Below are 12633 nucleotides of genomic sequence, written 5' to 3' on the forward strand. Positions count from 1 at the left end.
AAAATTAAAATTCAGTATGAAAGCAATTGGGAGAAAAAAAAAGACAATAAAATTTTGTTGTGGCTGGAGCAGAAAAGGGTACTTGGAACCTGAGTTCAATCCCCAGCACCCTATATGGTCCCCTGAGTCTCGCCATGAGTGATCCCTGAGTACAGAGCCAGGACTAAGCTGAGCATGCTCAAAAAACAAACATACAAACAAAAGAAAATTTTATTTGTTGGGTGAAATTCTTCAACTTGCCTACAGTCTCAAAAAGTTCCAAATATTTACTGGTAAAATTGTTCACTGATTAACTAATAACTTAATTGTAGGGGGAATTTTTATTACAAGTTGTCACTATTGTTTTAACACTATGGGGTTTCCTTTAAATAAAATGCGCTACTACGGCAATGCCACTGGCCTCCTTAGAACTAAGACATAATTCATTCTTCATTTCCATCTTTTGGAAATCACCCCCAAAAGTCCACTTTTACACACTGAAATTATGTAACTACCTGGCTGGGACGCTGCAACTACCGTTTTTCCCCCAAACAACCTTCTGAATGTATGTCACCTGGAGTAAGAGATTGTATGTATCTACCTTCTGTGGAACAGGAGCTGTCACATGACTAAGCTTTCTAACAATAAGAGGTTAACTGGCTGATGCATTCATAACGGGAATTGGCTCGAAGACAGGTCCCTTGTTCTGCCTGTCTTCCTTTCTTACTTATTATTCCAGAATACAACCACAACTTCCCATAGCCCCAGTCACTTTGATCAGGATATTGTAAGAACGCTGGACCCAGGAAATGGAACCAAGAGATGACTGAGACACAAATAATAGTGGGGTTACTGCTATTTTACCAAGAGATGAGTGGGACACAAATAACAGGGGCGGGGGGGGGGGAGGGGAGGGGGCTGCTCTTCCTGCAACTCCAGTCTTTTTACGGGAAGTAGAAATAGGCCCCTAATTTGTTTAAAGACATGGGCGTGTCTCTCAGCCCACTAACCTCTTAACCAGAGGAGAAGAAGAGTCACTTTTATTTATTTCTACTGGGGGAAGGGGCACAACAAAGGTGCTCAGGGCATATTCCTGGCTCTGCTCAGGGATCCCTCCTGGCGGAGTGCAGGGAAACATACCTGGTGCCAGGTATAGAATAATGGTTGGCTGCATTCGAGGCAATGCCTTAACCTTATACGGCATCTCTGATCCCACAACATTATTTTTAAAGAGTCAGCATCTCCAGTGTCATGAATGAGCCCTAGACTTTGTCTTCAGAGAGCCGCTCTTCCTAAGGTGAGAAGTGGGTTTCCTTCAGTTACTAAACATCTGTTTTCCACGCCTTCCCAAATGTACAGGTACTATTACTGGGAATGCAAAACTCATCCTGAAAACTATCGACTTGCTTGTGTAATTTCTGCTGACTGGTCTTATGATGATCTCTTCCTTTTTGCTCTGCCTTGAACCCTTACAAGTACTCCCTTTCCCTGACCCTCCTACCTCAAACCAAGTAACAGTCTAATTACCCTAAAGTCAATTCTTTCTATAAGAAAGCTCTCATAAATAGCCTCTTCATGCTAGAGAGAGCTTATTATAATGACATATTTAGAAGCATAAGCAAACTTCCCCTGGCCATGGTAAAAGAACTGGTAATAAATTTTATTGATTAATTGAGTGGCACTGGGGATCAAGCCCAAAGCCTCTCATACATGGAAAACATGTGCCCTATGACTAGGCCACATCTCCAGCCCCATAATTAATTTTATATGACTTCAAATTTCCTTATTCTTCCTTGTTTATAACTTTCTTTATTTCATAGTTTCCCTACATGGATGCTACATTTAGAAAAAATAAATAAAATTACTAAGAGAGACTTGGTTGGTTTGTTTTGTGGGGGACACATCTGTCAGTGCTCAGGGCTCACTCCTGACTCTGTTTCCAGAGGTTATTCCCGGCAGAGCTCAAAGACCACCTGTGATGTTGGGGATCAAACCCAGGTTGGCTGTGCGCAAGGCAAGGACCCTACTCGCCACGCTATCTCTCCAGCACCTTAAAAATATTTTGTTCTTAAGTTGTTCTTTAATTAAATGACTCTAAATATTTCTAAACATTTGAACTATAAACCCAGGAGGCATAATGCACAGCTTAACATGACAGATTTGCACATGATTTTCCGTTAAAAGAAGGTTCTCTACCCTCGGTGGCCTCTGCATCAACATTCACAGATCTGCATCTATGCTTTCCTGAAGAATTAAGGAATATTATTCCAAATGCAATCATCTTCAGAACAGCCTCCTCATTGCTGCCTCATCTGGTGAAAGTACAAAAAGCAGATGCCAGGAACGGCAAATCACAGACTGGTTAAAATCTGTTCAAACGGGCCTTTCAGAAAGAGATGGATCTTCCAGAAAGAGAATAAGAACACACTCAATTTGAAATATGATTACTTACAGTTTATTGTTGTTTTCCCTAAGAAATGTCAATGGTAAGCATGAAAATAAAGGAGAAAAAAAAATCTTCAACAAGAGGGTAGAGAATATTACTGAGCCCACGGTCCCCAAAATGTACGGTTTTCAAGATATAACTGATTTCAGTTTCCTCAGAGGATACAAAAGCATAGCACGTTTCTTTCTCAGAAGAGCTGGATTTGTCAATACACCACAGGCTGTGCCATCCCTCATCCTGCTCTATAACCCAGTGACACCCGTGTGACCTTATCATCTCCTCGGCAACCATGCATGTGATGGAAAAACCAGAGGCTCACAGAGCCACACCAATTCTCCGAGTACTCGAAGCCAGGGTAGCACTGGGGCGACAAGAAGCAGGCAGGGAGGGAGGGACGCTCTGAGGAGGTCCATGTGTGGGTCGGCTACTTCCAAACAAACTTAATGAAGGGTCAGCGTGTTCTAGCAACGCAGCCAAAGCAATAGGGCTGAGACCAAGAGGCAGGGCTTGGGGGACTTAGGAGAAGCTCGGCCTGTGTGTGCACCCGCAATAGCCCCGGGCTTCGGTGCTACGGGTGGGCCATGTCTGTCACTTGACTTCAGTCACTCTTCTAGACTGACAAGACACCTACTCCCATGCCACCTACCTCAGAACTGGGGTCTCCTTCTGCTAGTGTTTGTCACTGAAAACATTCACAGTGAATCGTTAACAACTCCCTCAGAATGCTGGAAAGGGACATGACAGAGGAGGAGGAGGAGGAGGAGGAGGAGGAGAAGGAAAAGGGGGAGGAGGGGGAAGAGGAAGAGGAGGGGGGAGGAGGAGGGGGAGACGAAAGAAAGGAGAAGGAGGAGAAGGAGGAGAAGGAAGAGGGGAGGAGGAAGAAGAGGAAGAGGGCAGAAGGAGGAGGAGATGAAAAAGAAGAGGAGGAGGAGGAGGAGGAAGAGGCAAAGGGGGGAGGAGGAAGAGGAGATGAAAGAGAGGAGGAGAAGGAAGAAAAGGAAGAGAGTGGAGGAGGGAAGGAGGAGGAGGTGGAAGGAGGAGGGGGAGGAGAAAAAAGAAGAAAAAGAGCAACAACAACACAAAACATCAAACATTTTATGTTTATAAAATAAAAAGAAGTTTTGTTTACGAAACAGGGAGAATTTTGTTCCCTGTCATGTCGTATAGCTTCTTCAAACGGAGTGTGGGAGAACAAGCGTGACAATCTGGAAAGAAACATTTGTACCTAGAGCAACACCAGCAAACGTGGCCTCTCAATGTCTCCTACAGTGTTTTCAGTCGCAACCATGCGGCCATCCTCCCAGGAGCATTTACACAAACTGCCCCGGAAAACTCCAGCTGAACCAGATGGAACAGGTAAATGTTTCATCGGTGACTTGAAAATGAACCGCTGCCCTTACCTGGTTTTAAAATATTTTTTTAAGGTAGTATTAAGCTTCAGCAAATGATTTCTTTGTGACAGTCAATCACAAAGATTTGAAAATCTCTCTAGCAAAAATAACCTCAGGCTTTAAAAAACCATCTAGCAAAAATAACCAAAGACCAACCTAACCAGTCATATTTTGTAGATTCGTTTCAATACAGGTATCACCATTACGTACAGGTATTAACACACTTGCCTTGCACATGGCTGACCCCAATTCTGTTACACACACACACTCACACACATACACACACACACACACACACACACACACACATGGTCGGTCACCTGAGCATCGCTAGGAGTGACCACTGCACACAGAGCCAGAGTAAGCCCTGAGCACAGATGGGTGTGGTCCCCAAACCCAAAAACCAAAAACGTAAAATATATAAACGTAAATACAGGTCCGAGGCTATAATCTAATGGATAAATAGATAAACCCATTCATTCTCGTTCTCCTGGACTCTCACACTCTCCTATTTGGGCTGGGAGGCGGGGGGGGGGGGGGGGGGAGCTCAAGAGCACAAACCTGCCACAGTCAAGGTCCTGAATCTGATCTCCAGCACCCAGCCAATATGGTCCCCTGGGCACTGCCAGGAGTGATACCAGAGCACAGAGCCAAGGGTAAACCCTGAGCACTGCTGGGTGTGGCAGCTGGCCCCCAAAGTCCCCTGCCCTTGAACCATTGTACCTAGTTCATCTACACACAGGGGTGCTCTGGCCTGGGACCCCATGAATATTTATTCTATTTATGCCTCCTAGGCGGCCACTGAAGGGACACCCGGCCACTGCAGGCATGGAGGGTCTGGCCAGGGGTGGGATTTTGATTTACTTTCTAATAAAAAAAAACATGCCTCAAAAAAAAGGGGGGGTGGAGTGATAGCACAGCGGGTAGGGCATTTGCCTTGCACGCAATCGACCCGGGTTCGATTCCCATCATCCCATATGGTCCCCTGAGCACCGCCAGGAGTAATTCCTGAGTGTAGAGCCAGGAGTAACCCCTGTGCATCACTGGGTGTGACCCAAAAAGCAAAAAAAAAAAAAAAAATCCCATCTCCATCCCTGACAAAGAAAATATTCCCCCCCCAAAAAAAAAAACTGCAAGTAATAATAGTTACCTTTCTAAAAATGGTTCTGATTAAAGAATCTGGGCAGAGAAAGGGGATACAATCATGTCTAGCAAATACATGATTCTCAGCTTAATCCCTGGCACCGCCTGCACCTCCAACCCCCTCCCAGTGTGGCAAGTACTTTTAAAAGGATAGGGGGCAGAGAGGCAGTCTGGAGGTTAAGATGGTTGCCTTACATGTGACAAGCCCTGGTTTCAGTCCCCAGCATCACATTTGGTCCCGAAGCACTGCCAGAAGTGACCCCTGAACACATAGCCAAAGGCAAGCCATGAGCACAGCTAGGTGTGTTCACCAAAAAAAAAAAAAAAAACCAATAAAATAATAAAAATAATAATAATGATGATCTTCTGGGATTTTATGACAAAAACTGCAGCAAAAGGACTCGAGGGTGCTCTTGGGAAGGTGGGAGGCACCGGCCCCTCCTGCCGCTGCCGAGATGTGATCCCAGGGACCGGACCGCACGCGTGTTCGGCCTCTCCGCAGCTGCACGAGTGTGAATCCAGACCCAGCTAAACCACTTTCGACATGAGCAGCTACTTGCAGAATGTTTCCAGCCTGAGAACTAAGCCGCGACCCCATGCCCGCCCAGGAGGGGAAAGGTATTTCTCTCTCTAGCCTCTCCCTTCCCGGGGATGAAGGGCGTGGGGACTGCCATATTATGACGACCACAGATGGGGTTTACAAGCTTGCAATGATCCAATATCCAGAAGAAATCTTCCTGGACTTAGTTGTTAAAGTACAGAAATCTAAAACCGCGCGCGACTTCATTTCTCTTCACAACAGGTCTGACTCTAGTGGGGTGCTCCTAACAATAATGGTGAGGTTTGTGTTGAAATATTGAATGTAACCAAAGTAAATAGAAAGTAAAGTGAAATTTATCAGTTACAAGGTGAGGGGTGCGGGGGTGGGCAGGATGGGACGTGTACTGTGGGGTTTTTTTTTGGTGGTGGGATATGGGCACTGGTGAAGGGATGGTTGTTTCAGCATTGTATGACTAAGACTTAAGCCTGAAAGCATTGTAATTTTCCACATGGTGATTCAATAAAATAAAATTCTTATTAAAAAAAAATAATGATGATCTTCGAGGGTCAATGGGCTAAGTGTGTGCTTTGCATGCTGGTTCGATCCTCAGTACTGCATGGTCCCCCCAAGCACTCCCAGGACCAACCCCTGCTCAGAGGACAACCCGCAAGCACAGAGGAATAGCCCGTGAGGTGTTAATGGGCTGGACTGCATGCTTTTCAGGCATGAGCCAGGATTCCATACCCAGCATCACACAGTCCCAGGAGCACCAAGCGTGGAGTAGCCCCCAAGCACTGCCACGTATCACTCCCAAAACAAATATAAATTCTTCTACTTTGCCATTGAAATCATCCATTTACCTTCAAGCATTTATTCCTTCATTTTATACTGTGTAACTAAAGTTGTTGTTTTTATTTTCATCCCAAACCAAAAGGAAGCAGACACTATTTGCTGAACATCATTACTAAGGCCAGCACTGCTAGGCTAGCAGTAAGTACACACAAAGGGCTGGCAGGACCGCCTGCGGGAAGGGCACTTGCCTTGCACATGGTTGACCTGGGTACGATCCTCAGCATCCCATATGGCCCGGACACAGCACTGCCAGGTGTGAAGTGATCCCTGAGTGCAGAGCCAGAAGGAAGCCCTGTGCACTGCCAGGTATAGCCCAAGAATAAACAAACAAAGCAGTAAGAACACACAGAGAAGAGACTGAAGAGCTTCCAAACTGGCAGAGAGCAGTAAAAACTACATGTACCAGTGGAGGACGATGGCAACACTGTGTCAAGCACAGTAATCAGGACGTACAAAGGTCTTTGGGGACACAATGCAGGATTAACAAGGAAGAATTTTGATTAGGAGAACCTCCTGCAGAGAGCCGTCAAAGATTAGGCGTTAGGGGCTGGAGCGATACCACAGCGGTAGGGTGTTTGCCTTGCACATGGCCGACCCGGGTTCGATTCTCAGCATCCCATATGGTCCCCTAAGCACTGCCAGGAGTAATTCCTGAGTGCAGAGCCAGAAGTAACCCCTGTGCATTGCCAGGTGTGACCCAAAAAAAAGAGAAAAGAAAAAAAAAGATTAGGCGTTATCGAGGTGAACGGGAACAGAGAGGGAACCAGAAATTCCTAGTGAAAGTGACCTCAAGAACATCAAAAGACATGCCAGCACTCTAGGGCTGCTCAGGGTCCTCCTCGAACACCCAAAACCCACTTTTCGATCTGGAATTCTTAGCTCACAGAAACCACCTAAAACCAGTTCCTGTTAATAGGCAGAGCATCCTCCCTTGAGACTTCTCTCATGGAAGTTCCCTCTGTTCAGGCAGTAAGCACCGGCACATTATGAAACTTTGCCCGGACACCCTTTCAGACGAAAAGGCTGCCAAGCCAAGCCAGTGCAGGTTAAATGAGCAGTTTCAGGGCTGGAGAGATGGTACAGTAAGCAAGGCGCTTACACCCGACCTGGGTTTGAATCCCAGGATAATATATGATCCTCTGAGCACCACCAGGAATGACCCCTAAGTGCAGAGCCAGGAGTAAGCCCTGAGTATCGCCAGGTGGAATTCCAAAACAAAACAAACAAAAATAAAATAAAATAGCAGTTTGTCCAACCTTACACTGATAAACAGTTACAGCATGGTCCAGCAAGAAGAGGAAGGTGGACCAATCAATCAAATTCTCACTCACTAAAATACAAGTGGAAAAATACAGAACCAGCGAAGCAGCTAACATTGCTAATGAAGCTCAAAGAACTCCCATATATGCATGCTACCAAGCAACTTCAAGACCATGAAGACCTATTATATGAACATGAGACAAATGCAAGAATTAAGAGAAACTATATGGTAAAGAAATGTGGAAGTCAAAGGCAAGAATGAAAGAAAACTACATGGCAAACAAAAGGCACACAGAGCAGAGCATAATCCTGCTAGTACTGGCAAAGAAAGAGACCCAAAAAATCACAGGTATGTGAAGGCTGGCAAAACGTAGCTGCAGAGAAGTCTGCTTCGGAGTGAAAAAATTATATTTTCCACAACTGCCTTTGCAACTCTGTATGGCAACATGATCAAGCAAGTGCTGGTGACTAGACATAGTGAGATAGTCTCAGTGGTCTTTACCCTCTCTCCATCATACTATCTGGAATGAAGAAATAAGGGCAAGTTCTCTGCAGCACTTCTAAACCAAGTTCACACACAGAAAGCCCTGAGGATCTCTGGGCTATCCCAGTCTCGGGGGGGGGGGAATTTTTTTTTTTTAATCTTGCCAAAGCCACTATTTTCCAACTAATTCCAAATAGTCAGTGACTGATAAGGTGGTTGAAAGAATTCAGTGAGACCACATCATCTCAATAAAAGGGAATTTTAACTTTCTTAAGAGAATTAAGTGGAAGTGTAGCATATTCTATTTTACCCGGTATAACCATGCCCAGTTTAGAGGAACAGAGAGTGGCTAGCAGATGACAGAAATAGGATCTGAAGCCCTGTCTTCTGAGCATGAGAGTCCCTGCTCTGAACCTTTAAGGACAAAGGGATGAAGTCAAGCAAATGGTGCAAAGCAGATTCACAACCAGTTTATGATCCAACAAGTATTTTGACTACCAGAGGTCAGTTAAAACATGTTGGGACTGGGAGATAACACAGCAGTTAGGGCATGACCCAGGTTTTTCCCAGCACCACCCGGTCCCTCAAGTATTCAGCCCACAAAGGCCCCCAGCCCAGAGTTACCCAGACTGGCCCAGAAACCCCTGCCACTGCAGGGCCCACGGTCATTTAGGGCCCTTGGCTCCAAGGTCTGGTTGACTGAGAATCATCAGTAGGGTCCGTGGACCACCTGAGCACCGCCTGGGAGCCCCTGGCCCTAAAATAGTAAAATTAAAAAAAAAAAATTAAGCCCAGTACTAAATTTAGTATCATTTCCCTGCCACAAACAAATCTTTGACATGTTTCTATAAGCTGTGTCCCTGTGTCCCCTCATCTAGACCCAAAAAGCTGCCTCACCAGTACACAGCTTAGAAAAGAGAAAGAAAAACACAGGCCTAAACCCCTGGGCATGGTGGAAACTGGCCCAACTTGATGTGTAAGAAGAGGACAGCAGATTAATACAAAGGGAATCACATAGCGTGTAAAAACAAACCCCAAAATGTCACAAGTAACAAGACACACCCTAGCCAAAAAAAAAAAAAAAAAGTGGAAAAGAAAGAACAGAAAAGGAAAGAAAAGGAAAGAAAAGAAAAGAAAAAAGAAAAGAAAAGAAAGGAAAAGAAGAGAAAAGAAAAGAAAAGAAAAGAAAAGAAAAGAAAAGAAAAGAAAAGAAAAGAAAAGGAAAGGAAAGAAAAGAAAAGGAAAGGAAAGGAAAGAAAGGAAAATCGGAGGTTTCCGGAAAGCCTGCAGCACAATTTGTATTGATTTATTTTGTTTGCAGGTCCACACCTGGTGGTGCTAGGGGCTCAGTCCTGGCTTTGTGCTCAGGGATCACTTCTGGAGGGAGTCAGGAGACCACATGTAATGCTGGTGATTGAACCTGGGTCATCTACGTGCCAGGCAAGTAGTCCTCAAAATGTTCTATCTCCCCCAGACTCAAACATAATTTTTAAAGTGTGAAAGGGCCCCTTGGCACTTACTTGAAGCAAATGCGCTTTTCACACTCCCCTGACAATGGGGAACATTAGCTTTGGCAGAGCAATTCTCCAGACCACTGAGCTCCTCAGTATGTTTCTTGCCCCGGGGTAGTAAGGTAGGATACAGCAGAAAGATGCTTTAACGCAGCAGAAAGATGCTCTAAAGGCTCAAGGATTTTACATGATCAGGCAGAAGGCAAGGTGTTCCTGCCGTTAATCCTCGTCATTAAATAGTAAATCTGACTCTTCCCTTGGCACCCAGCTTGTGCCAGTGGTATACACTGTACCCGAAAATACAGCGTGGAGGCAGCCTGGCTCTCATCCCTCGGCAGCAGGAAAAGCCACAAGAAAAACCAAGTAAGAGAAGTGCCTGGGAAGAGAAGAGGTAGCTTTGGGTTATTTGCTATTTTTGAGCACGGTGTGGTAATTCTAACAATATTATGGACAATAAAAATAGGAGGTGCCAGGAAAGCTTTCAACAGCTTTGCTTTCAAAAATCTCTGGCATAGGCAAACTCGGTATTCTGCCATAAAAAGTCACAACGGCAGACATGCAGTTCAATAGTCGACAAATAATCAGTGGGAAATCATGCAGGGAGCTAGTTAAGAGCACAGATTGGACATCGTTATTTGGAACCATAGAAAAATTCTGTTTACTTCACCAAAATATGAATGTTTTTACCATTTCCCATCCTCTCTCCCATCCCCTCTCAGACAAAGTTAAATGAAATGATTTTTCAGCACTGCCCTTCTGCTAAAACCTTAGAAATGGTGATTTATGAATCCTTTTTGCTTATCGTTTTAATCCTCTACCTTAAGCATAATACACTGTCAAATATATACAGAAGAGTCCTCAAAATATTCAAGTAATCAGCCCTTTTACTAAATCAGTGCCTCCTTATTAACTTGTAAAAATTACTATGCTTCCCAGTGGCCAGAGAGATAGACAGGCCTTGCATCCCACAAAAACCGGTTCGAATCCCTGATGCTGGTCTGCCAAGAACCACCAGAGAACAGTTAGGGATAGCTGCCGAGTACCACCAGTAAAACAATTCCTGGGCATCCAGAAAGAAAGTCTATACAGAAAAACCGGGTCTAAATATTTAAAGGTTTAAAAAAACAACATCCCCAGGGCCCTCGTGCCAGAAGGATAGAGCAGGGAAGGCACTTGCCTAGCACAGGGCAGACATAGGTTCAATCTGCAGTATCATGTATGACGCCCAGGGCGCCTCCAGGAGTAATCTCTGAGTGCAGAGCCAGGAGTAAGACCTGAGCAAAGCCGGGTATGGTTCCAAAACAAAGCAAAGGAAAAAACCACCTCCCTCTAGAGTCACGGATGAGACCATCTGGACTTAGTTCTCTTCAACCACATAGAGGGAGAGAAAGAGATTATGAGCTGTGAGTTTTACCTGGGCTTCATAACTGCCCATCAGACAGGAAAAGCTAGTTCTGATCTACTAACCTCAGCGATGAGAGAGACATTCCCTGGCCATAGCCCCACTAGCTCTACCCACTGTTTCTCCTCTGTCCCAGGACATCCACTCTCCCTCCAGGCAGCAACCACAGCAAGTCTTTAATACGCAGATCAGGTCTGAGGACCGCTTAAAACTCAAGCAACTGTCAGCATTCTGAAAATCTAATCTTAAATAAATTCACCTCCTCACCAGAACCAACCAGCCCCCTCGGCGGGCTTGTGCAGCTCCGCCCCTGAGGCCTGGCTTCGGGCCCTGGTGTCTTTGGGTTCCTACTCAATATCTGATACCCTAATCCAGATCACTTTCTTCATTCTTTTTATCATGCAGGATGGGGCACACGTGGAGGTGCTCAGGACTGACTCCTAGCTCGGTGCTCTGGGAATCAAACATAGGCAGTGCAGGGGATGGAACCAAGGTCAGGCTGCATGGCAAACTCCTTGCTCACTGAGCTCTCCAGCTCCTGAACCACTTTCTTACATCTGTAGATAAGCCTCAAATAAAGGTGGTCAGGTCAAGGGACTGTCTTTGAAAGCCCTAGGGATCCCTGTGCCCAATTAGGGTTGCTGAGCTAGAATTACTTTTGGCACTCAAAGATTCCATGTATTCTCCCCTTGACCGAGGAACACTCACTCTCCTTTGCTTAATTCTTACACATTTTCTCCTTCGCCTACACTAGTATCAGTTGCTAGGTGGCACAAGCCCTCCTGTGTTTCCTTGCTGTCAACATCCTTGCTGCCCTAAATGTCTGGCCCTTCTCTCTGCATAGTTTTTACTGCTAATAACTAAAGGGAACAGACACAGAAGGGGGCAGTTGACATGCAAATCGAATAAGGCAAGAGTGCACAGTCACTGCCCATGTCTCTGACTGTGTGACGAACAAGTCTCATAAACATGAGAAGAGTGAGTCTCTCCAAACTCCTCTCTCTCTTCAGAAGCCAAAAGATGGAATTCCACCCAAACAGGCTGTGTGCCAAGCCCCTCACAAGCCCTCTGCTTTCCGGCGGTGAGGAGGAGGCGTTTCTGAGGCCAGAGTTCTAGAAATGCATTCTCTCAAGGTGGCAAGGAATTTGTCAGATGAAGTGCTGCAGAATCCGTCACTTAGCACCTACCAACTCTGGGCACCGCTCAGATCTCTGGCCGGTGTGAGAGTAAACCAGTGGTTTTCAATCCACCACACCCCATGCTGGGTTCTAAAGAGGTACTTGGGAATTAGAGAAAAAAAAATTTTTTTTCAAGTTGAATTTATATTAGAAACTAAATGCAGGGAAACACACTCAAATGTACTGTCTTGGAAATGTTGCCACACTGGAGACCACCCCCACACACCCTTGTGTTGTCAGAGTCACTTTGGGGGAGGGAGGAGGTTGGGCTCAAAGAAAACTTCTATTCTGCCTTCTGACTAAAGATTAAAATTGAGCTACTTTAAAATCTGCAACACTTGTATCTATGATTATATTGGAACCATTTCCTTATGCTGTTCCTTAATGCCACATAAAATTAGAATAGTAAGGGGTTAGAGAGATAGTTCAATGGATGACATGCTTTG

At 45.2% G+C, this 12633-nt stretch overlaps 1 protein-coding gene across 2 annotated transcripts in view; it reads right to left on the minus strand.

The window, feature by feature from the left end:
• ARL15 (ADP ribosylation factor like GTPase 15) overlaps positions 1-12633 on the minus strand; it is a 444530-nt gene that overhangs the window by 404880 nt on the left and 27017 nt on the right. The window contains exon 2 of one of the 2 annotated variants that reach the window (XM_055121201.1): positions 2432-2449. The exons of the other annotated variant lie outside the window; for it this stretch is intronic. The gene's annotated coding sequence lies outside the window, so the exon portion shown is untranslated. The remainder of the gene's footprint in view (positions 1-2431; positions 2450-12633) is intronic. 2 annotated transcript variants of the gene reach the window in all.

Source organism: Sorex araneus, chromosome 1 (assembly GCF_027595985.1).
Source record: "Sorex araneus isolate mSorAra2 chromosome 1, mSorAra2.pri, whole genome shotgun sequence".
Classification (NCBI taxonomy): domain Eukaryota; kingdom Metazoa; phylum Chordata; class Mammalia; order Eulipotyphla; family Soricidae; genus Sorex; species Sorex araneus.